Source organism: Oncorhynchus keta, chromosome 1, assembly GCF_023373465.1.
Source record: "Oncorhynchus keta strain PuntledgeMale-10-30-2019 chromosome 1, Oket_V2, whole genome shotgun sequence".
NCBI classification, from domain to species: Eukaryota; Metazoa; Chordata; class Actinopteri; order Salmoniformes; family Salmonidae; genus Oncorhynchus; species Oncorhynchus keta.
The window spans coordinates 30,580,056-30,602,054 of NC_068421.1; the positions used below are offsets into that span (position 1 = coordinate 30,580,056).

The following is a 21,999-nucleotide window of genomic DNA, read 5'->3' on the forward strand; positions in this document are numbered from 1 at the left end:
GAGGAAAGCACGGCCAGCCGTAGAAAAATACTTATTGAAATTCTCAATTATAGTGGATTTATCAGTGGTGACAGTGTTTCCTAACCTCAGTGCAGTTCGCAGCTTGGAGGTGCTCTTATTCTCAATGGACTTTACAGTGTCCCAGAACCTTTTCTGCTTGAAAAAGCTAGCCTTAGCTTTCCTAACTGCCTGTGTATATTTGTTCCCGACTTCACTATTTAAGGTTAAGAAAGCACTTTTAATAGAATAACCAGGCATCCTCTACTGACGGAATGAGGTCAATATCCTTCCAGGATACCCGGGCCAGGTCGACTAAAAAGGCCTGCTCGCTGAAGTGTTTTAGGGAGCGTTTGACAGTGATGAGGGGTGGTCGTTTGACCGCGGACCCATTACGGAAGCAGGCAATGAATGAACAACGAACACTTATTTTAATATAATACAATAAATAATGTAACATGTTCAATTTGGTTTAAATAATGCAAAAAAAAGTTAGAAGTAAAAGTGCAATATGTGCCATGTAAAAAAACAAACGTTTAAGTTCCTTGCGCATTACATATGAATAGTTCCTTTTAACTTTAGTCTTCAATATTCCCAGTTTTAGGCTGTAGTTATTCTAGGACTATTCCTCTGTACCATTTGTATTTCATAGACCTTTGACTATTGGATGTTCTTATAGGCACTAAAGTTATTTCCAGCCTAATCTCAGGAGTTGATAGGCTTGACGTCCTAAACAGCACCGTGCTTCAAGCACTACGAAAAGCTGCTGGCAAACGGAAGAAAGTGCTGTTTGAATGAATGCTTACGAGCCTGCTGCTGCCTTCCACCTCTCAATCAGACCGCGCTATCAAATATCAAGATTTAATTATAAAAACACAGAAATACGAGCCCTAGGTCATGAATAATGGTATAAAGAAAAGAAAAGATTACCGATTATGAATCGGCCCGAATTAAAATCGGCCATTCCGATTAATCGGTCAACCTCTAGTTGTAACCTACTGGAAGATCATTCAATTACATTCCATATATTAGTCAGTCAATTTCAACCTGTTGCTTTTTTGCAAGAGAAAGGAAACCCTTTGACAGAGCAGCAAGAGTAGCACCTACATCAAATCTAGAGACAAAACGTCCCTAACAACAAAACATCTTGGTTGACCGAGATCTGTTCTTTCGACCAATTGATTGGTAGACATTTTTTTAAATGTGCATTTCTCCATATATAGACACACCCTATGTTTGAATAAAATCCACTATATGTAGGTTACTGTCTGATGCTTAAGCACAGCAATTAAAAATTGAGACAAATTAAAGGAGCCAGAGATTATAGCTTAACCAGAAAACAAAATCCTGTTCCAGACCCGCCCCCTCTTCCTGCTGGTGGCATTCCCAGATTCTGCCATTAGGCAACTTCTAGTTGACGGTAATATGCTACAACAGCGTTGCCAAGTTATCATAGCATTTCTACTTATCTGCGTGCCTGTTATTTTCATTTAATGTATAATGAAGCCTTCATATCTCAAAAGCAATGTCATGTGGTTAACCAAATCTATCTAAATGAAAATAATACATCTAAAAGTAACTTCTATTACCATTGCCAATAAATACAAACATTGCAGCCCACAGTTAGAAAATATGACAAAAATATATATCCTATAAGTCACATTTGCTATGCATGGCCTGTCTGCAAGGAACTTTAAACATTGTATCAACTATTAACTTAGGTCTGGCCTGACGCTTGCTCTAGCAAACTGGAACAATTTTATTAAATATTCTAGGCCCTCAGTTTACTGCACCAGTGAGCTCCTGATAGACCGACACAGCAGTAGGCTATCTGCATAAGTAAATAAGGTAGGCCTTTACGACATTTCCAACAGATCTGAGCTTGACATTGTTTTTCACCTTTCATGCTGAGTGGTTATAGAAAGAGAAAGCTGGAAAGATTGCTCAAATTGGCAATAGTTCCTCAAAGTAGCCTTTTTTCAATTATTTAAAAACAGACTTCCTATACCTTCTTTTTGAGGCAAAGAAAAATTACTTTGTCTTAACTCACCATCAGTATGAAGCATCTCTATCAGAAATAGTATCAGATCCCCAAATGGGTACATGTATAAGCCTACATTTGCGAGCGGGCAAGGTTGCCTAGGCGTAATCAGGTGCATGTCCTTATACAAGATTAACAGGAGCGCTCCAAACAAAATAATGACTAGATTTACAAACCGTAAATGAAATGAAATAACCCAACACTTGTCACAAGTTTAACCTAGGTTGTGTACTCTGCAAACAACGTGTCCACTCCTACAACGCTGAAAATGTAATAAATGAAATGCATTAAAATAAATTACCCTTACCCAACAAACATTGTAGATAAGAAAGTATGGTAAATAAGGGTAAATGTACAACTCGCGATACTGGTGTGCCATCCCTGCGGCCTTAACAATGGATTTGTCCACTCAAACAAGTGTCTCGTGTGCCATAACATTTTTTTGTTTGTTGCCACAGCTCAACTAAAAATAAAGTTGACAAACAGCCAATCAACCCCCCAAAAATATTTAAATAGATTTTTTTAACCAGTCAACTAATGGAGTCAGCCCTACAATAGATTCTACACAAAACAAGCAATGAGGAATACCGGAATCAATAAAACACAGAAACAGCGGTTCTTTATCAGCGGTTGGTGGACTTGACACTGGTGTAGCAGGGCAGTCAGAACTGGCTGTCAGCAGCAGAGAGCTAGAGGGAAGATACATGGGGCTTTGGCTTTGAACTCTGCTGTGAATGTGATGTGCCCTGGGCACCACCTGACCTATGAACACTGATGTCATCACCATGCCAGTGGTAACCACCCTGTCATAATACACTGACTGCAGGGGGAAAGTCTCAGGAGTTTATTCAGTGAGGTGAATCGTTCACAACTTTACAGATAGAACACTGCATTGGTTGCTCCCATGTGTCATACACTTCAGGCAGGCGCTACATGGCTGGCAACATGAAATCAGTAGGCTTGCTCTGGATAAGAGCCTGCTAAATGGACTGTAGGGCAATCTAACATGTTGATTTCCCAAACTAGATGTTTTTTTACAATTAATAGCTAGCTTCTGTATGTAATTTTTGTATCGTGGTCGACATTGCACTTTACCATTCTAATTACAGTGTTGTCAGTAGTAAGTACACTGTTGGAGCTAGTGTTGTCGCAATACCAAAGGTACAATACCAGGCCAAGTATCACAATACCAAGTAGTATCGCGATACCAGAGAAAAAAAAAAAAAAATTCTGTTCTAGCGTTCTGTTCGCCACGTCCCCCAGACGCTTGTTCCCGTTTTCTAAACGTTCTGCGCATGTGCTACGCAAAAACTTGTCACTGAAATTCACAATTCACACGCAATAGAACACATTGAATTTCACTTCATATTGTACAGTGTATAATAGGAAACTGCATAGAATGGCTGATTTGCCAATATTTGTTAACCTCTGCGTACCGAACCCGTTACCGGGATTAAATTCGACAACAAACGGTGATCGCTACATAGTCATTAAACATTCATGGAAATACAAGTGTCTCACATGGGTCGAAAGCCTAGAATCTTGCCAATTCAACTGCATTGTCAGGTTTAAAAAAGGATTTACTGCGAAAGAATACAATGCGATTATCCGAGAACAAAACCCCATAAACTACACTGCTCAAAAAAATAAAGGGAACACTTAAACAACACAATGTAACTCCAAGTCAATCACACTTCTGTGAAATCAAACTGTCCACTGAGGAAGCAACACTGATTGACAATAAATTTCACATGCTGTTGTGCAAATGGAATAGACAACAGGTGGAAATTATGGGCAATTAGCAAGACACCCCCAATAAAGGAGTGGTTCTGCATGTGGATAACACCAAGATTGGCAAATTCGCCACTGGCGCCCTGTGCTCTTCAGATGAAAGCAGGTTCACACTGAGCACATGTGACAGTATGGAGACGCGGTGGAGAACGTTATGCTGCCTGCAACATCCTTCAGTATGACTGGTTTGGAGGTGGGTCAGTCACGGTGTGGGGTGGCATTTCTTTGGGGGGGGCGCACGGCCCTCCATGTGCTCGCCAGAGGTAGCCTGACTGCCATTAGGTACCGAGATGAGATCCTCAGACCCCTTGTGAGACCATATTCTGGTGCGGTTGGCCCTGGGTTCCTCCTAATGCAAGACAATGCTAGACCTCATGTGGCTGGAGTGTGTCACCAGTTCCTGCAAGAGGAAGGCATTGATGCTATGGACTGGCCCGCCCGTCCCCAGACCTGAATCCAATTGAGCACATCTGGGACATGTCTCACTCCATCCACCACAGACTATCCAGGAGTTGGCGGATGCTTTAGTCCAGGTCTGGGAGGAGATCCCTCAGGAGACCATCCGCCACCTCATCAGGAGCATGCCCAGGCGTTGTAGAGAGGTCATACAGGCACGTGGAGGCCATACGCACTACTGAGCCTCATTTTGACTTGTTTTAAGGACATTACATCAAAGTTGGATCAGCCTGTAGTGTGGTTTTCCACTTTAATTCTGAGTGTGACTCCAAATCCAGACCTCCATGGGTTGATAAATTTGATTTCCATTGATAATTTGTGTTTGATTTTGTTGTCAGCAGATTCAACTATGTAAAAAAAAGTATTTAATAAGAATATTTCATTCATTCAGATCTAGGATGTGTTATTTTAGTGTTCCCTTTATTTTTTTGAGCAGTGTATATCAAATCAGTATGGCGACTAAGTCAGGGAAAGCTAAATCTAAGTCTAGATACACAGATGTACACACAATTTTAGAAGAAATTGATCAGGAGACAGAAGTGAGACAGATTGTTGGAGGATGATTAATTTAGCGATTCCCAAATGGAGGAATATTTTTTGGACGGAGAGGACATCATTTTGGACTGGTAAGTTCTTCTCATGCTAATGCAGTTGTTTGAAATTAATAATATAAAATATTATTTGTGATTCTTTCCAATTTTAGTAGCAATATATAAAAATGTAATGTAATGAAATGTGAGATGCACGTGTCTGCCGCCAAACCCCACCCCCACATGAAACAGCCTATTTGAGGCTGTTGAGGGGAGGGCAGGCCCACAACAATGGCCAAAGCGACATGGATACAGTAGATACAGCTGGTCTGTTGTAATATAAGAGACAGTAGAACTAGCTGAAATGTCATAATGTAAATGAGACAGATCTAGCAGGTCTATAATAATATATTCAACCTTGTGTTCCCCGTACTCTATATATATATCTGTTTATTATACCTGTTGATACAGGGCTCATATGTGAAACTATTCTAACTGAACATGTTCTTTCAGTGACAGTGACTCCGAATGGGAGTCCCCAGTGCCAAGGTGTTCATCCCCCACTGAAGCTGGTTCATCCAGCTCCTGCCACAAGTGGTGTTCATATGCCCAAATGTATTTCTGCAGGCATGGATGTGCCTCAGGGCCAAAAGGGCACAGCATGGAGGCGTCGTTGTGTTCTTTGCAAAATGAAGTCGCCAATCACTTGCACCACATGCTTGGTGACCCTCTGCTTTACAGCAGAAAGCGACTGCTATGGCACATGGCATCAGAAGCACAATATTGTGTAGAGGACTGAGGGTCTTCCAAATATTGATAGTGTATAAATAGTTAACCTTGTTATTATTTTTTTTAATGTATTTTGTGTTTTTTGGAGGGGTGTGTTAGAATACCATTTTGGTAGTATGTATATAGTTATTTGCTTCAAATTGTATAACTTTACCAATTCGGCCACTTGGGTACATTTGGGCAACTTGTGTGGGACACCTGGGTGACTTCATGCTAAATGTCATGTAGCTCACCCATTCCTGAAGTTATCAGTCTGAAACTTTGCACACCTACAGTTGCCCTCTTGTGTTATCCATCAAAATGATCTCCAGCATCCTATTCTAGTACATGTGAAAGATACTTCAGCAATAAAAAACAGAAAATGTATGCTCTTTCTTTCTCTTTTCTTCCATCAGATCTACTGTTATATTCTCCTACATTCAATGAACATTTCCACAAACTTCAGAATGTTTCCATTCAAATAATACCAAGAATATGCATATCCTTGCCTCTTTGGCTGAGCTACAGGCAGTTAGATTAGGGTGTCTTCAGGTGGAAATTGAGAACAAAGGGTTGCAGCCATACATAAGAGGTTAAGTGACTTGCCTAGTTGAATAAAGGTGTAAAAAAATATTTAAAAAAATAATTAAAATCACCAAATTAGTGTGTAAAAGTACAGATTTCCAATTGTTATGAAAACTTGAAATCGGCCCTAATTAATCAGCCATTCCGATTAATCGGTCAACCTCCAGTAAGGAATCATTCTATTCTAAGAATGCCTCAATTCACAGGGAAACATGTGTGGTCAACACTACTGACAATAAAAACAGGAAAACAATGTTTGAAAACATCTAAGTAATGTCAATAACTGTTATAAAAAAGCAGTGTTTGTGATTGTTACGGATACAGGTATCCCGTGGGTGTGTGTGTGTGTGTGTGTATGTGTCCTGTGTTCTTTTCTCTCCTTCTCCCCTCAGGTGAAAATCACTCCCCAATCAGTCACCAATCAATCATCAATCAGAAGACACCTCCTCCTGTTTCCTACCCAATCACAGTTTCCCTTGGTTTAAAAACCCAGTTGGTTTACTCTAGATCTCAATCTCTGTAAATGCCATATGTCTGTCGATCGCTCTGTTTCACCCTCTCCTACTATGTCTCTATCGCTCTTTATGTATTGAGCTCTGTTTGACCACCTCCATATCCCTTTGTCCTCAACTGTGAGTATTGTTTTTGGTTATGGCGTTTGTGTTTATTTGCTGGTGGGAAAGGGGGAACCAAGACAAGTCGCCCATGGGCATACACTACCCGTAGGTAAACTTTGTTAAAAACACTAGATAAAACTGGGCGGACCACCCACTGTATTTTTGGTTAGTTAGCTGTTGTTGAAATAGGCTAGTGTAGGTTAGGGGTGTTTTGGATGCTTTGTTTCTTTCCTTGGGTCCAGCTCAGACCCTTTTCCTGCCCCCCCCACATTACCGTGTGTTCTCTAATAAACCATGTGTTTGACTAATTTAGTTGTCTGTGGTTATTTCATTCTCACTTGTACTTTTTCACTATTATAATTTGCATGAGTTATGTTAGGGGTCTCGTTACCATCTCCCCTAGACTGTCGGGCCAAAAGGGATTCGTAACGGTGATGCAAGTTCTCACAGCCTTCAAACAGTGAGGTGTAGGTGAATTTACAATATCTTGATTTACAATCAACTAAGACTAGCAGGCTAGTTGACATCTGACTATAAATGTAAGAATAATGAAAGCAGCAAGCAGATTAACTGTAGGCCTACAATAGCATATCAAAGATCAAAATCTAGAGAGATGTAAGCATGAGTCAGCAGGCTAACGAAACCCAGCAAATAACCGTTGAATTTCTTCAACATCTTAATTCTTACAATAGTAATGTACACTGATATTGCATTTTGTCAATGCCTTTCTGAAGTCCAACAAAGCCAGTAACAAAGGAATGGCAAATGCTTCAGGGGTACACTTTATGGAATGATGGAAACAATGGGTGGCGCACACGTGCTATTTAGCAGCATGTAGTATTTAGCAGCTCTACCATACTGTGCCAAACAAAGAATACAGCAATAGGGATTTTGAAGAATCCCTGCCCGGGGGCAAGTCCAATATCACTGCATTCCCTTTCCCAGATTCCCACATCCAAGTACCAATCACAATAGCATGATTCCTTTGCTGTCGCCACCCCCACAACAATCCAAATTGGCTTTGAATATAGAGTACATTAAATGTTGAAGCCCTGGGCCTGTACTCAAAGTCTCACGGTTTAGGAAAATGATCTAGGATCAGGTCTCCTGTCTATTTGAAAAGCTAAACTGATCCTAGATCAGCACTAGCTTTATGAATGCAGGGCCCTGACGACCTCTCGTCTGTCACCTGACTGCTGTGGTTATTGGATGAATAATCGGTAAAGGCCAGGGCTCTAGAGTGCGACCTTTTTACTTGCATATGCGCCAAAATATTTTGCTGTGGGACCTGGAATTTTTATTTAGGAGCACCAGCGCACGTGGAAAAGTGAAAATAAATTGTTGCAATGATTACTTCCCCTTTCAGTGAATGTTATTAATAAATTGTTGCAATGATTACTTCCCCTTTCAGTGAATGTTATTATTTACAGTACCAGTCAAAAGTTGACACCTACTCATTCCAGGATATCAACTATGAAATAACACGTATGGAATCACGCAGTAACCAACAAAGTGTTAAACAAAACAGAATATTTGGAGGTTCTTCAAAGTCGCCACCCTATTGCCTTTATAAACAGCTTCGCACACTCATTCTCACAACCTGTAATGCATTTATATGAACAGGTCTGCCATGTTAAAAGTTCATTTGTGGAAATGTGTTTCAGCCAAATCAGTTGTGTTCTGACAAGGTATGGAGTGGTATACAGAAGAGAAGAAGATAGCCCTATTTGGTAAAAGACAAAGTCCATATTAAAAGCAAAAACAGCTTAAACCTGTCTTGGACACACGTTCCGCTAGCGGAACCCCCACCCACCCCACAACATCCCGCTGAAAAGGCAGATTAGGATAGAAAACACAAAAGTTTCCAAACTGTCAAAATATTGTATAACAGAACTGATATTGCATGCAAAACCCTGAGAAAAATCAAACCAGGAAGTGCCTTCTATTTTGAAAAGTCCATGTTCCATAGCCTCCCATTGCTCCATTTAAAGGGATATCAACTAGATTCCTTTTCCTATCGCTTCCTCAAGGTGTCAGTCTTCAGACATAGTTTCAGGCTTTTATTTTTGAAGAATGAGCATGACCGACCACATTGCGTAAGTGGATAGGTGGGGGCTCCTGGAGTGAATTGTGCGCAAAAGAGAAAGGTGGCCATTGTTACTCCCGGCCCTAGTGAAAAGCCAACCGTCCCGGTTGATATATTATCAAATAGATATTTGAAAAACACCCTGAGGATTGATTATAAAAAACATCTAACATGTTTCTGTGGACATTATGGATATAATTTGGAATTTGTCTGCGTTGTCGTGACCGCTCTTTTCGGTGGATTCCTGGGCATAACGCACCAAACTAACGTAGGTATTTGGATATAAAAAATATCTTTATGGAACGAAAGGAACATTTGTTGTCTAACTGAGAGTCTTGTGAATGAAAACATCCAAAGATCAAAGGTAAACGATTAATTTGATTGCTTTTCTGATTTGTGACCAAGTTACCTGATGCTAAGTGTACTTATTGTTTTGTCGAGCGATCAATAAACTTAAACGCTTGTATTGCTTTCGCAATCTGACACAACAGGTGGATTAACAAAAGGCTACGCTGTGTTTCGCAATATTGCACTTGTGATTTCATGAATATTTGCTAGTAATATTATTTGACTGTGGCGCTATGCTATTCAGCGTTGCTGATGACAATTATCCCAGATCCGGTATGGGTGGTTCAGAGAGGTTAACCTCTTGCTCCTACCTGACACGCAGGCGTCCCATCTATACATCTGGAAATGCAAATGCGCTATGCTAAATGCTAATAGCACTCGTTAAAACTCAAACGTTCATTAAAATACACATGCAGGGTATTGAATTAGAGCTACACTCGTTGTGAATCCAGGCAACAAGTCAGATTTTTAAAATGCTTTTCGGCGAAAGCATCAGAAGCTATTATCTGATAGCATGTAACACCCCAAAAGACCCGCAGGGGACGTAAACAAAATAATTAGCATAGTCGGCGCTACACAAAACGCAAAATAAAATATAAAACATTCATTACCTTTGACCATCTTCTTTGTTGGCACTCCTAGATGTCCCATAAACACTATTGGGTATTTTTTTTCCGATTAAATCGGTCCATATATAGCCTAGATATCGATCTATGAAGACTGTGATCAACGAAAAAAATAGCGTTTTATAACGTAACGTCATTTTTTAAAATTAAAAAAGTTGACGATAAACTTTCACAAAACACTTCGAAATACTTTTGTCATGCAACTTTAGGTATTAGTAAACGTTAGTAAGCGATCAAATTGATCACGAGGCGATGTATATTCTATATAATAATGTCCGGGTAAATCTCAACCAAAATATCCGGTCGGAGATCTGAAGAAATGGGGTCTCTTCTTCGTTTGACCAAGAAACAAATCGTAGGCAAATGACAAGACTGTTGACATCGTGTGGAAGCTGTAGGTATTGCAACCTCGGCCCCATTTAATGCGGTTCACCTTTATCAAATCGGTTAAAGTTGCGCATGGATATATTTTTCAATTTTCAGTGATCAGATTTTCCTGCACTTTTCGATGAAACGCACGTTCTGTTATAGTCACAGCCGTGATTTAACCAGTTTTATAAACGTCTGAGTGTTTTCAATCCTCACATACTAATCATATGCATATACTATATTCCTGGCATGAGAAGCAGGGTGCTGAAATGTTGCGCGATTTTTAACAGAATGTTCGAAAAGGTAGGGGGTAGGAGTAACAGGTTAAGGAGAAGTGCATCTTTAATTCTGTGAATAAGGCTTGTATCTTTTATCAATGTTTATTATGAGTATTTCTGTAAATTCATGTGGCTCTCTGAAAAATCACAGGATGTTTTGGAAGCAAAACATCACTGAATGTAACGCGCCAATGTAAACTGAGATTTTTGGATATAAATATGAACTTTATCGAACAAAACATACATGTATTGTGTAACATGTCATATGAGTGTCATCTGATGAAGATCAAAGGTTTGTGATTCATTTTATCCATGTTTCTGTTTGTGACTCCTCTTTGGCTGTAAAAATGGCTGTGTGTGTTTGACTTGGCTCTGACTTAACATAATCATATGTTGTGCTTTCGCTGTAAAGCCCTTTTGAAATCGGACACAATGGGTAGATTAACAAGTGTCTTTCATTTGGTGTATTGCACATTAATGTGTTAAAGTTACATATTTCTAAAATATATTTTTGAATTTCACGCACTGCCTTTCAGCAGAATGTTGTTGTCAAGGGGTGCCGCTAGCTGAACTCCTAGCCATAAGTTAAATAAGCAAAGAAATACCAGCCCATTATTTTAAGACATGAAGGTCAGTAAAAACGAAACAAAAGAACTTTGAAAGTTTCTTCAAGTGCAGTCACAAAAACCATCAAGTGCTATGATGAAACTGGCTCACGAGGACCAACACAGGAAAGGAAGACCCAGAGTTACCTCTGCGGCAGAGGACAAGTTCATTAGTTACAAGCCTAAAATTACAGTCCAAATAAATGCTAGAGTTCAAGTAACACACATCAACTGTTCAGAGGAAACTGCATGAAATCAGGCCTTCATGGTTGAATTGCTGCAAAGAAACCACTACTAAAGGACACCAATGAGAAGAAGAAACTTGCTTGGGTCAAGAAACTGACATTAGACCGGTGGAAATTTGTCCTTTGGTCTGATGAGATTTTTGGTTCAAACCGCTGTGTCTTTGTGAGACGCAGAGTAGGTGAACAGATCTACGCATGTGTGGTTCCACCGTGATGCATGGAGGCGGCACACTTAACCAGCATGGCTACCATAGCATTCTGCAGCGATACACGATCCCATCTGATTTGTGCTAACTGGGACTATCATTTGTTTTTCAACATGACAATGATTCAACACACCTCCAGGCAGTGTCAGGGCTATTTTAGTGCAGGCCCCACAATCACCCAACCTCAACCCAATTGAGATGGTTTGGGATGAGTTGGACTGCATAAAGGAAAAGCAGCCAACAAGTGCTCAGTATATGTGGGAACTCCTTCAAGACTGTTGGAAAAGCATTCCAGTTGAAGTTGGTTGAGAGAATGCCAAAAGCACGCAAAGCTGTCAAGGCAAAGGGTGGCTACACTGAAGCTCTTTTTTTTTTTTGTATAACACTTTTTTGGTTACTCCAGTAGAAGTCGGAAGTTTACATACACTTAGGTCGGCGCAATTAAAACACGCTTTTCAATCATTCAATTTCTTGTTAACCTCTCTGGCCAAAAGCCAGGGAAACTGCAGAGCGTCAAATTCAAATAAATTACTATAAAAATCAAACTTTCATTAACCAGTTGAAGCTATGGGGGTGCTATTTCATTATTCGATTAAAAAAAACGTTCCTGTTTTAAGTGCAATATTGTGTCACGAAAAGATGCTCGACTATGCATATAATTGGCAGCTTTGGAAAGAAAACACTGATGTTTTCAAAACTGCAAAGATATTATCTGTGAGTGCCACAGAACTCATGCTACAGGCGAAACCAAGATGAAACCTCAAACAGGAAATGAGCAGAATTTGAGGCTCTTTTTCCAACGTCTCCTTATATGGCTGTGAATGTGCCATGAAGGAGCCTATGCTCTCTGCCGTTCGTCCAAGGTGTCTGCAGCATTGACGTATTTGTAGGCATATCATTGGAAGATTGGCCATAAGAGACTACATTTGCCAGGGGTCCGCCCGGTGTCCTTTGTCTAAATTGGTGCGTAATTTTCAGCTGCAAGCGTTTTCCCATGGGATACAGAGGGGAAAGCACACTTCCACGAACGATATATCTTTGAAGAGATATGTAGAAAAACACCTTGAGGATTGATTCTAAACAACGTTTGCCATGTTTCAGTCGATATTATGGAGTTATTTTGGAAAAAGTTTGGCGTTAACTGAATTTGTTTTTATTTTGGTAGCCAAACATGACGCAGAAAACGGACAGATTTCTCCTGCACAGATAATCTTTCAGGAAGATCTTTCAGGAAAAACTGAACATTTGCTATCTAACTGAGAGTATCCTCATTGAAAACATCCAAAAGGTTGTGAAAATGTTGCCTGCTGATGCTAACGCTAAATGCTAACACTAAATGCTAACGCTAAATGCTAACGCTAAATGCTAACACTAAATGCTAACGCTAAATGCTAACGCTAAATGCTAACACTAAATGCTAACACTAAATGCTAGTTTTGCTATGGTTGAGAAGCATATTTTTGAAAATCTGAGATGACAGTGTTGTTAACAAAAGGCTAAGCTTGAGAGCTAGCATATTGATTTCATTTCATTTGCGATTTTCATGAATAGTTAACGGTGCGTTATGGTAATGAGCTTGAGACTGTATTCACAATCCCAGATCCGGGATGGCTAGAATCAAGAGGTTAAGATCACTCTTATTTTCAATGACAGGCTAGGAACGGTGGGTTCACTGCCTTATTCAGGGGCAGAAAGACAGATTTTTACCTTGTCATCTCCAGGATTCAATCTTGCAACCTTACGGTTAACTCGTCCAGCGCTCTATCCACCTGCCTCATTGCACTCCACGAGGAGTCTGCCTGTTACGCAAATGCAGTAGAAGCCAAGGTAAGTTGCGAGCTAGCATCAAACTTATCTTATAAAAAAACAATCAACCATAATCACTAGTTAGCTACACATGGTTGATGATATTAGTTTATCTAGCCTGTCCTGCGTTGCATATAATCGATGCAAAGCAGGGGGATTATTTAACAAAAGCGCATTTGCGAAAAAAGCACAATCTTTGCACGACTGTACCTAACCATAAACACCAATGACTTTCTTAAAATCAATACACAGAAGTATATATTTTTAAACCTGCATATTTAGCTAAAAGAAATCCAGGTTAGCAGGCAATATTAACCAGATGAAATTGTGTCACTTCTTGCGTTCATTGCACGCAGATTCAGGGTATATGCAACAGTTTGGGCCACCTAATTTGGCAGATTTTCACATCATTATGACATAACATTGCACAACCTTCAATGTAACAGGAATATTTAGACTAATGGATGCCACCTATTATATAAAATACGGAACGGTTCTGCATTTCAATGAAATAATAAACGTCTTGTTTTCGAGATGATAGATTCCGGATTCGACCATATTAATGACCAAAGGCTAGTATTTCTGTGTGTTATTATGTTAAAATTAAGTCTATGATTTGATATAGCAGTCTGACTGAGCGATGGTAGGCAGCAGCAGGCGCGTAAGCATTCATTCCAACAGCACTTTCGTGCTTTTTGCCAGCAGCTCTTCACAAGCACAGCGCTGTTTATGACTTCAAGCCTATCAACTCCCGAGATTAGGCTGGTGTAACCGATGTGAAATAGCTAGCTAGTTAGCGGGGTGCGCGCTAATATCGTTTCAAACACCACTCGCCCTGAGACTTGGAGCAGTTGTTCCCCTTGCTCTGCAAGGGCCGCGGCATTTGTGGCGCGATGGGTAACGCTGCCTCGAGTGTGGCTGTTGTCGATGTGTTCCTGGTTTGACCCCGGGTAGGGGCGAGGAGAGGGACAGAAGCTATACTGTTACACTGGCGATACTAAAGTGCTTATAAGAACATCCAATAGTCAAAGGTTAATGAAATACAAGTGGTAGAAAGAGAAATAGTCCTATAAATACTATATTAACTACAACCTAAAACCTCTTACCTTGGAATATTGAAGTCTCATGATAAAAGGAACCACCAACCTTCATATGTTGTCATGTTCAGAGCAAGGAACTCAAACATGAGCTTTTTTACATGGCAAATATTGCACGTTTACTTTCTCCAACACTTTGTTTTTGCATTATTTAAACACGTTTCATTAGTTGAGGCTAAATAGATTTTTATTGATGTATTATATTAAGTTAAAATAAGTGTTCATTCAGCATTGTTGTAGTTGTCATTATTACACATAAAACATCTAAAACAAAATCGGCATCTGCATTTTTTGGTCCTCCAATAATCGGTATTGAAAAATCATAGTCGGTCGACCTCTAATCCTGAGGCTTTATTTATTGTAGCTAGTGACTTTAACGAAGCTAATCTGAAAACAAGGCTCCCTAAATGTTATCAGCATATAGAATGCGCGACCCGGGCTGGCAGCATTCTGGATCATTGCTACACTAACTTCCGAGACACACACACACTAAGCCCTCCCTCACCCTCCTTTTGGCAAATCTGACCACGACTCCATTTTGTTGCTCCCAGCCTATAGACAGAAACTAAAACAGGAAACGCCCGTGCTCAGGTCTGTTCAGTGCTGGTCCGACTAATCTGATTCCACACTCCATGATTGCTTTGATCATGTGGACTGGGTTATGTTCCGGGTAGCCTCAGACAACAATATTGACGTATACGCCGATTCGGTGGGCGAATTTATTAGCAAGTGCATCGGTGGTGATGTCCTCATGGTGACTATTAAAACCTTCCCCAACCAGAAACTGTGGATTGATGGCAGCATACGCACAAAAGAGAAAGCACAAACCACTGCTTTTAATCATGGCAAGGCGACTGGAAACATAACCGAATACCAACAGTGTAGCTATTCCCTCTGCAAGGCAATCAAACAAGCTAAGCGTCAGTATAGAAACAAAATAGTCACAATTCAAGATGTACAGTGGGGAGAACAAGTATTTGATAACCTGCTAAACTGGCAGTGTTTCCTACTTACAAAGCATGTAGAGGTCTGTAATTTGTATCATAGGGACACTTCAACTGTGAGAGACGGAATCTAAAAAAAACTGGAAAATCACATTGTATGATTGTTTTATTAATTTGCATTTTATTGCATGACATACAGTGCCTTGCGAAAGTATTCGGGCCCCCTTGAACTTTGCGACCTGCCTGGTGTGTTCCTTGTTCTTCATGATGCTCTCTGCGCTTTTAACGGACCTCAGACTATCACAGTGCAGGTGCATTTATACGGAGACTTGATTACACACAGGTGGATTGTATTTATCATCACTAGTCATTTAGGTCAACATTGGATCATTCAGAGATCCTCACTGAACTTCTGGAGAGAGTTTGCTGCACTGAAAGTAAAGGGGCTGAATAATTTTGCACACCCAATTTTTGATTTGTTAAAAAAGTTTGAAATATCCAATAAATGTCGTTCCACTTCATGATTGTGTCCCACTTGTTGTTGATTCTTCACAAAAAAATACAGTTTTATATCTTTATGTTTGAAGCCTGAAATGTGGCAAAAGGTCGCAAAGTTCAAGGGGGCCGAATACTTTCGCAAGGCACTGTATGTACTTGATCACCTGCCAACCAGTAAGAATTCCAGCTCTCACAGACCTGTTTGTTTTTCTTTAAGCCGCCCTCCTGGTCTCCACTCATTACCTGTATTAACTGAACCTGTTTGAACTCGTTACCTGTATAAAAAGACATCAAACAGACTCCAACCTCTCCATAATGGCCAAGACCAGAGAGATGTGTAAGGACATCAGGGATAAATTTGTAGACCTGCACAAGGCTGGAATGGGCTACAGGACAATAGGCAAACAGCTTGGTGAGAAGGCAACAACTGTTGGCTCAATTATTCAAAAAATGGAAGAAGTTCAAGATGACCTCCAATCACCCTCGGTCTGGGGCTCCATGCAAGATCTCACCTCGTGGGGCGTCAATGATCATGAGGAAGGTGAGGGATCAGCCCAGAACTACATGGCAGGACCTGGTCAATGACCTGAAGAGAGCTGGGACCACAGTCTCAAAGAAAACCAGTAGTAACACACTACGCCGCCATGGATTAAAATCCTGCAGCGCACGCAAGTTTGCCAATGATCATCTGGATGATCCAGAGGAGGAATGGGAGAAGATCATGTGGTCATGAGATGAAAATAGAGCTTTTTGGTCTAAACTCCACTTGCTCTGTTTGGAGGAAGAAGAAGGATGAATAAGAGCATTGAAGATGGGTCGTGGCTGGGTCTTCCAGCAAGACAATGACCCAAAACACATAGCCAGGGCAACTAAGGAGTGGCTCCGTAAGAAGCATCTCAAGGTCCTGGAGTGGCCTAGCCAGTCTCCAGACCTGAACCCAATAGACAATCTTTGGAGGGAGCTGAAAGTCCGTATTGCTCATCAACAGCCCCGAAACCTGAAGGATCTGGAGAAGGTCTGTATGGAGGAGTGGGCAAAAATCCCTGCTGCAGTGTGTGCAAACCTGGTCAAGAACTACAGGAAACATATGATCTCTGTAATTGCAAACAAAGGTTTCTGTACCAAATATTAAAATGCTTTTTTCTGCTTTTCTGATGTATCAAATACTTTTGTCATGCAATAAAATGCACATGAATTGCTTAAAAATCAGTGATTTTCTGGATTTTTGTTTTAAATTCCATCTCTCACAAGTGTACCTATGATTAAAAATAATTACAGACCCCTACATGCTTTGTAAGTAGGAAAACCTGCAAAATCAGCAGTCTATCAAATACTTGTTCTCCCCACTGTTATTAGCAGGGTCTACAGTCAATCACGGATTACAAAAAGAAAACCATCCCCGTAGCGGACACTGACTTCTTGCTCCCAGACAAACTAAACAAATTCTTTGCTCGCTTTGAGGACAATACAGTGCCACTGCCCGCTACCAAAACCTGCAGACTCTCCTTCACTACAGCCATTGTGAGTAAAACATAAACGCGTTAACCCTCGCAAGGTTGCCGGCACAGACAGCATCCCTAGCCACGTCCTCAGAGCATGCACAGACCAGCTGGCTGGTGTGTTTACGGACACATTCAATCAATCCCTATCCCAGTCTGCTGTTCCCACATGCTTCAAGGAGGGTCACCATTGAGCAAAATGACTATCGCTCTGTAGCACTCACTTCCGTCATCATGAAGTGCTTTGAGAGATCATATCACCTCCACCATACCTGACACCCTAGACCCACTCCAATTTGCTTACCACCCTAATAGGTCCACAGACTACGCAATCACACTGCACTGCCCTGCCCTAACCCACCGGGACAAGAGGAATACCTATGTAAGAATGCTGTTCATCGATTACAGCTCAGCATTTACCACAGTATCCTCCAAACTCGTCATTAACCTCGAGACCATGGGTCTCGACCCCGCCCTGTGCAACTGGGTCCTGGTCTTCCTGATGAGCCGCCTCCAGGTGGTGAAGGTAGGAAACATCACAACTCTGGGGCCTCACAAGGGTGCATGCTCAGCCCCCTCCTGTACACTCTGTTCACCCATGACTACATGGCCAAGCAGGCCTCCAACACAATCAAATTTGCAGCTGACAACAGTAGTAGGCTTGAATACCAACGATGACGGGACAGCCTATAGGGAGGAGGTGAGGGCCCTCGGAGTGTGGTGTCGGGAAAATAACCTCACACTCAACAAAACAAACGAGATGATCGTGGACTTCAGGAAACAGCAGAGGGAGCACCCCCCTATCCACATCGACAGGACAGCAGTGGAGAAGGTGGAAAGCTTCAAGTTCCTCGGCATACACATCACAGACAAACTGAAATGGTCCACCCACACAGACAGTGTGGTGAAGGTGCAACATCAACAGCGTCTCTTCAACCTCAGGAGGCTGAAGAAATTTGTTTTGGCACAAAAAACCCTCAAATTTTTACAGATGCACAATCGAGAGCACCCTGTTGGGCTGTATCACTGCCTGGTACGGCAACTGCTCCGCCCACAACTGCAAGGCTCTCCAGAGGGTAGTGAGGTCAGCACAACACATCAGCGGGGGCAAACGACCTGCCCTCCAGGACACCGACACCACCCGATGTCACAGGAAAGCCAAAAAGATCAAGGACAACAACCATCCAAGCCCCTGCCCGTTCACCCAGCCATCATCGCGCACCCACACTGAATAAGCTGCCCTGCCATAACACCAGCATGTGTGTGTGTGTGTGTGTGTGTGGGGGGGGTTCTTCTAAAATAATAGCTGGAACAGCCAGAACCTCCAACATAGCCTAGGCTACATTCCGATGGGCTTTTCAGAGCTAGTTATTCTGTAAATAATTACCAGCTTTGCACAGTATTTCCCTTCTAGACAAGCAGGGCACTCCTGCAGAAATTATTTGAAGAGCTTTATCACTAATTGATAATGATGGGATTGAACATCTGGCACACACTGCAGTCTTCCAGGGGATATCAACTGGGCTGGCTGCAATGGCTATTATACAAGCTTAAGTATCCAGGGATAAAATGGAAGGCTGCTGCTACTATTATTCATTCACATATAGCATTCATTCTTAAACTTAACACATATCAAACTGAACATATCTTAGTGTTGTTGACTAGCCACATCCCAGCGAGAGTTGTGGGAGAAGTCAATCTTGGCTACTCTTCCTTCCATGCATATTTAAGCAGTCCAATTGAAACAGATTGCAGGAGGGAGGAATCATGATCGAGTGCAGTGACTGAATGTGCACTGCTGCTGCTGAGAAGCTAAGTGAGTACAATAAAGCATGGTCTAGCCATCAATGCAGTCAGAGTCCCCTGATAGAAAAGCCATGATTAGCAGATCAAAGTAAACATCCTCTGAGGGAGTGCTGTGCTCAGCAGCAACCCTGTGGTCTGTGCTACAAACAGGACTCTGGGAGTCTGAGAAGAGGTGCTGCTACAGGCCAGGGCAATACATCAGTGAGTGGTAGCTAAACCACTGAAACAAGACAAACTTTTATAATGCTATTCCATTACATAATTCATCTCAAATTGCTTTAAAATGCACCGAAATTACATAGGATAAGGCTACTTAACAAATCCAAGTTGACTGCACATAGGCCAACATTAAACTGATTGGAACATATAAAATTAAGGGTTTTCAGTATATTTTCAATTGATCCATGTAGGCTATGCAGTGCACTGTGCAAATCAGGGATCAAGATATTATCCATTTTTAGTTATGCATTACAGGATTTGGGAATCAAGCTGCTATATAGAACAATGGCATAAGCTAACAGAAGATACACATACAGTCACCATATTTCCCAGTCTTCCCAGGATGTCGGGGGGATTTTCAGGCAAAAATGCACGGTTTTGCTAAGGCAATTCTGACATATGCATAAATTGACAAATTTGGGGAACGTTCTTGGGTGAGAAGTGACTTGATTGACCCCTATTATGCAGTAAATGTACAGTGATTGGTTGAAATAGCAGGCCTTTTTGTACTGCAGCGATGGGTCAGTTTTATGCAACAATATTGTGATGGTTTGACTTATGCGGAAATAGTGCAGTGATTTCAAAGTCCTCACATAATATGCAGGAAATGATTGATTCAAAAATGTGGGATTACAGTATCCTGGAAAGACTGATTTCCAATCAAAACCCATTGAATGAGCAGTGGCACCAAGCCGTCATGTGAAGGTGAACCCAATCTGGCTGTCCCAGATCCAGAGAAAGGAGGGGAGCTGCTGGCCTGGCAGGTCATTACTAGCAGTGTGTGTGTGTGTGTGTGTGTGTGTTAGACCAGTCCTCCTGTGCTGAAGGTCAGCCACTGTCCTACTGTGACCTCTGGGCTGAAGCTCAAATCAGGGTAACGTGGGCATCTGGTGCTGACTGTCAGTGAGGCACTCGGCATTCACAAAAATGACACACCCATCTCATCCTCTCCCATCTCCCTTACCCTGCTGCCTCCTCCACATAGAGGGTAAGCAAACGCCCCCCCCCCCCAGAGCAATCTGAAAAAACACATTTTCAATGTTGGTCAGGTACTACTCAAAAAACTGAAAGGCAGGCTGAACACTCAGTCCAGTTGGCATAGTCCCACCTCTGATAACAGCATGTGTATTGAGGCCATTATGAGAAACACAAATACAATGATTACTGATTAGCCATTTTGCACAATAGATACTTTTGAGGGCACACGTGTTTATATTCTCACGATAATGCGCTTTATTTTCTAAATGAGTCTGGAAAGTTGTCAAGCCTGCAACCACAAACAAGTAGCCTATTAACAGATCTTAGAACTTCAACATCTCTGATTGCTTACATAAATGACTGTACCTATTCAACCAAGAACCACATTAGCTACAACTGGAGGAGGAATTATAGCTACCGAGTTATTAATTGAAGCGCCACTCCTAAAACAATCCCATCATCATTTCCGTTGCATCAGCTGCTGCAGCAATCCTTACGGGCGTATCCAAGCTCTGGTCTGTCCAGGATGAAATGGTACATTAAGGGGAGGTGGACTGTAAAGCAAAGGATCCTGGCTACAAACAAGACAGGGGTACCATTCACAAGGCGGGCGAGGAGGAGAATGACTTGTCAGTTTCAAAGCGATGCTGGCTGAAGGATCCATTCTGCAGTAGCAGAGGGGTGGTGTCTTTTCTAACCGAATAGAGGGTATCACTGCCTTTCAACACACATGTGATCAAACAGACTATAGTCGATCCTTAATCGATATCAATCACCAAATAAAAGGAAAAAGTATTTTTTAGAAAACATAGGTTTCAAGCTGAAGTTATTGGTCAATACAAATGGTAGTTTTCCTACAACTCTTTTTTTCACCAATGTGCTCCACCCTTATTTTTATAAACTGAATGCATAAATTCAGACGTAGGTGATTCGTGAAACAGAGCCAACTTGCAGTGAAAGATTTCTGTATAAACGGTACCGGTCTAATGTAGAGCCTTGCTGATGACATTTCACAAAATGTTGATCAAAGTTGTCCAGTTGACTGGATGTAACGTTATGGATGGAGTAGGGTAGCCAGTAGCTACACAGGAAACATACAACTAGCTTGGTCGCTCGCGGAGCTAAAAAAAAAAGGTATCAAAATGTCAGACCACAGGTATTGTTTCACATGACATTCGGCCAATACTAGAAAAATGACATATTTAGACTTAGCTAGTTACTTACTAAATAGATGTCAAAATAAATTAAATACAACCGATTGCATACGCCCTTTACCATTATTGAACAGTCAAAAATCGTAGGTAACGTTACCTAGCTTAAGTTATCTAGCTTGTCACAAAGTGTTCAAGCAGATAGCTAGATGTCGTTTTACACTCAACACCACACATTAGTTGGTAAGTATTTGTAGCCGGTGTTTAATAACGGTCTCAAATCATGATCTACATATGATCGCCAAGCGAACGCAGGGTAGACTAGAGCGCGCACGCTAGCTAGCCTAACAATTCGAATGCGAGGTTAAGTAATGAATTTAACTTCACCCATATACTCCGCAAAATATTAGTTAAAGTTAACTAGCTACATCGATAAGACATTGCAACATGTCA

The 21,999-nt window shown here is 41.3% G+C and overlaps 1 protein-coding gene across 3 annotated transcripts in view; it reads right to left on the minus strand.

Annotated features, from left to right (window-relative positions):
* LOC118371218 (lissencephaly-1 homolog A) overlaps positions 1-21,999 on the minus strand; it is an 82,084-nt gene that overhangs the window by 59,379 nt on the left and 706 nt on the right. The window lies entirely within an intron of this gene.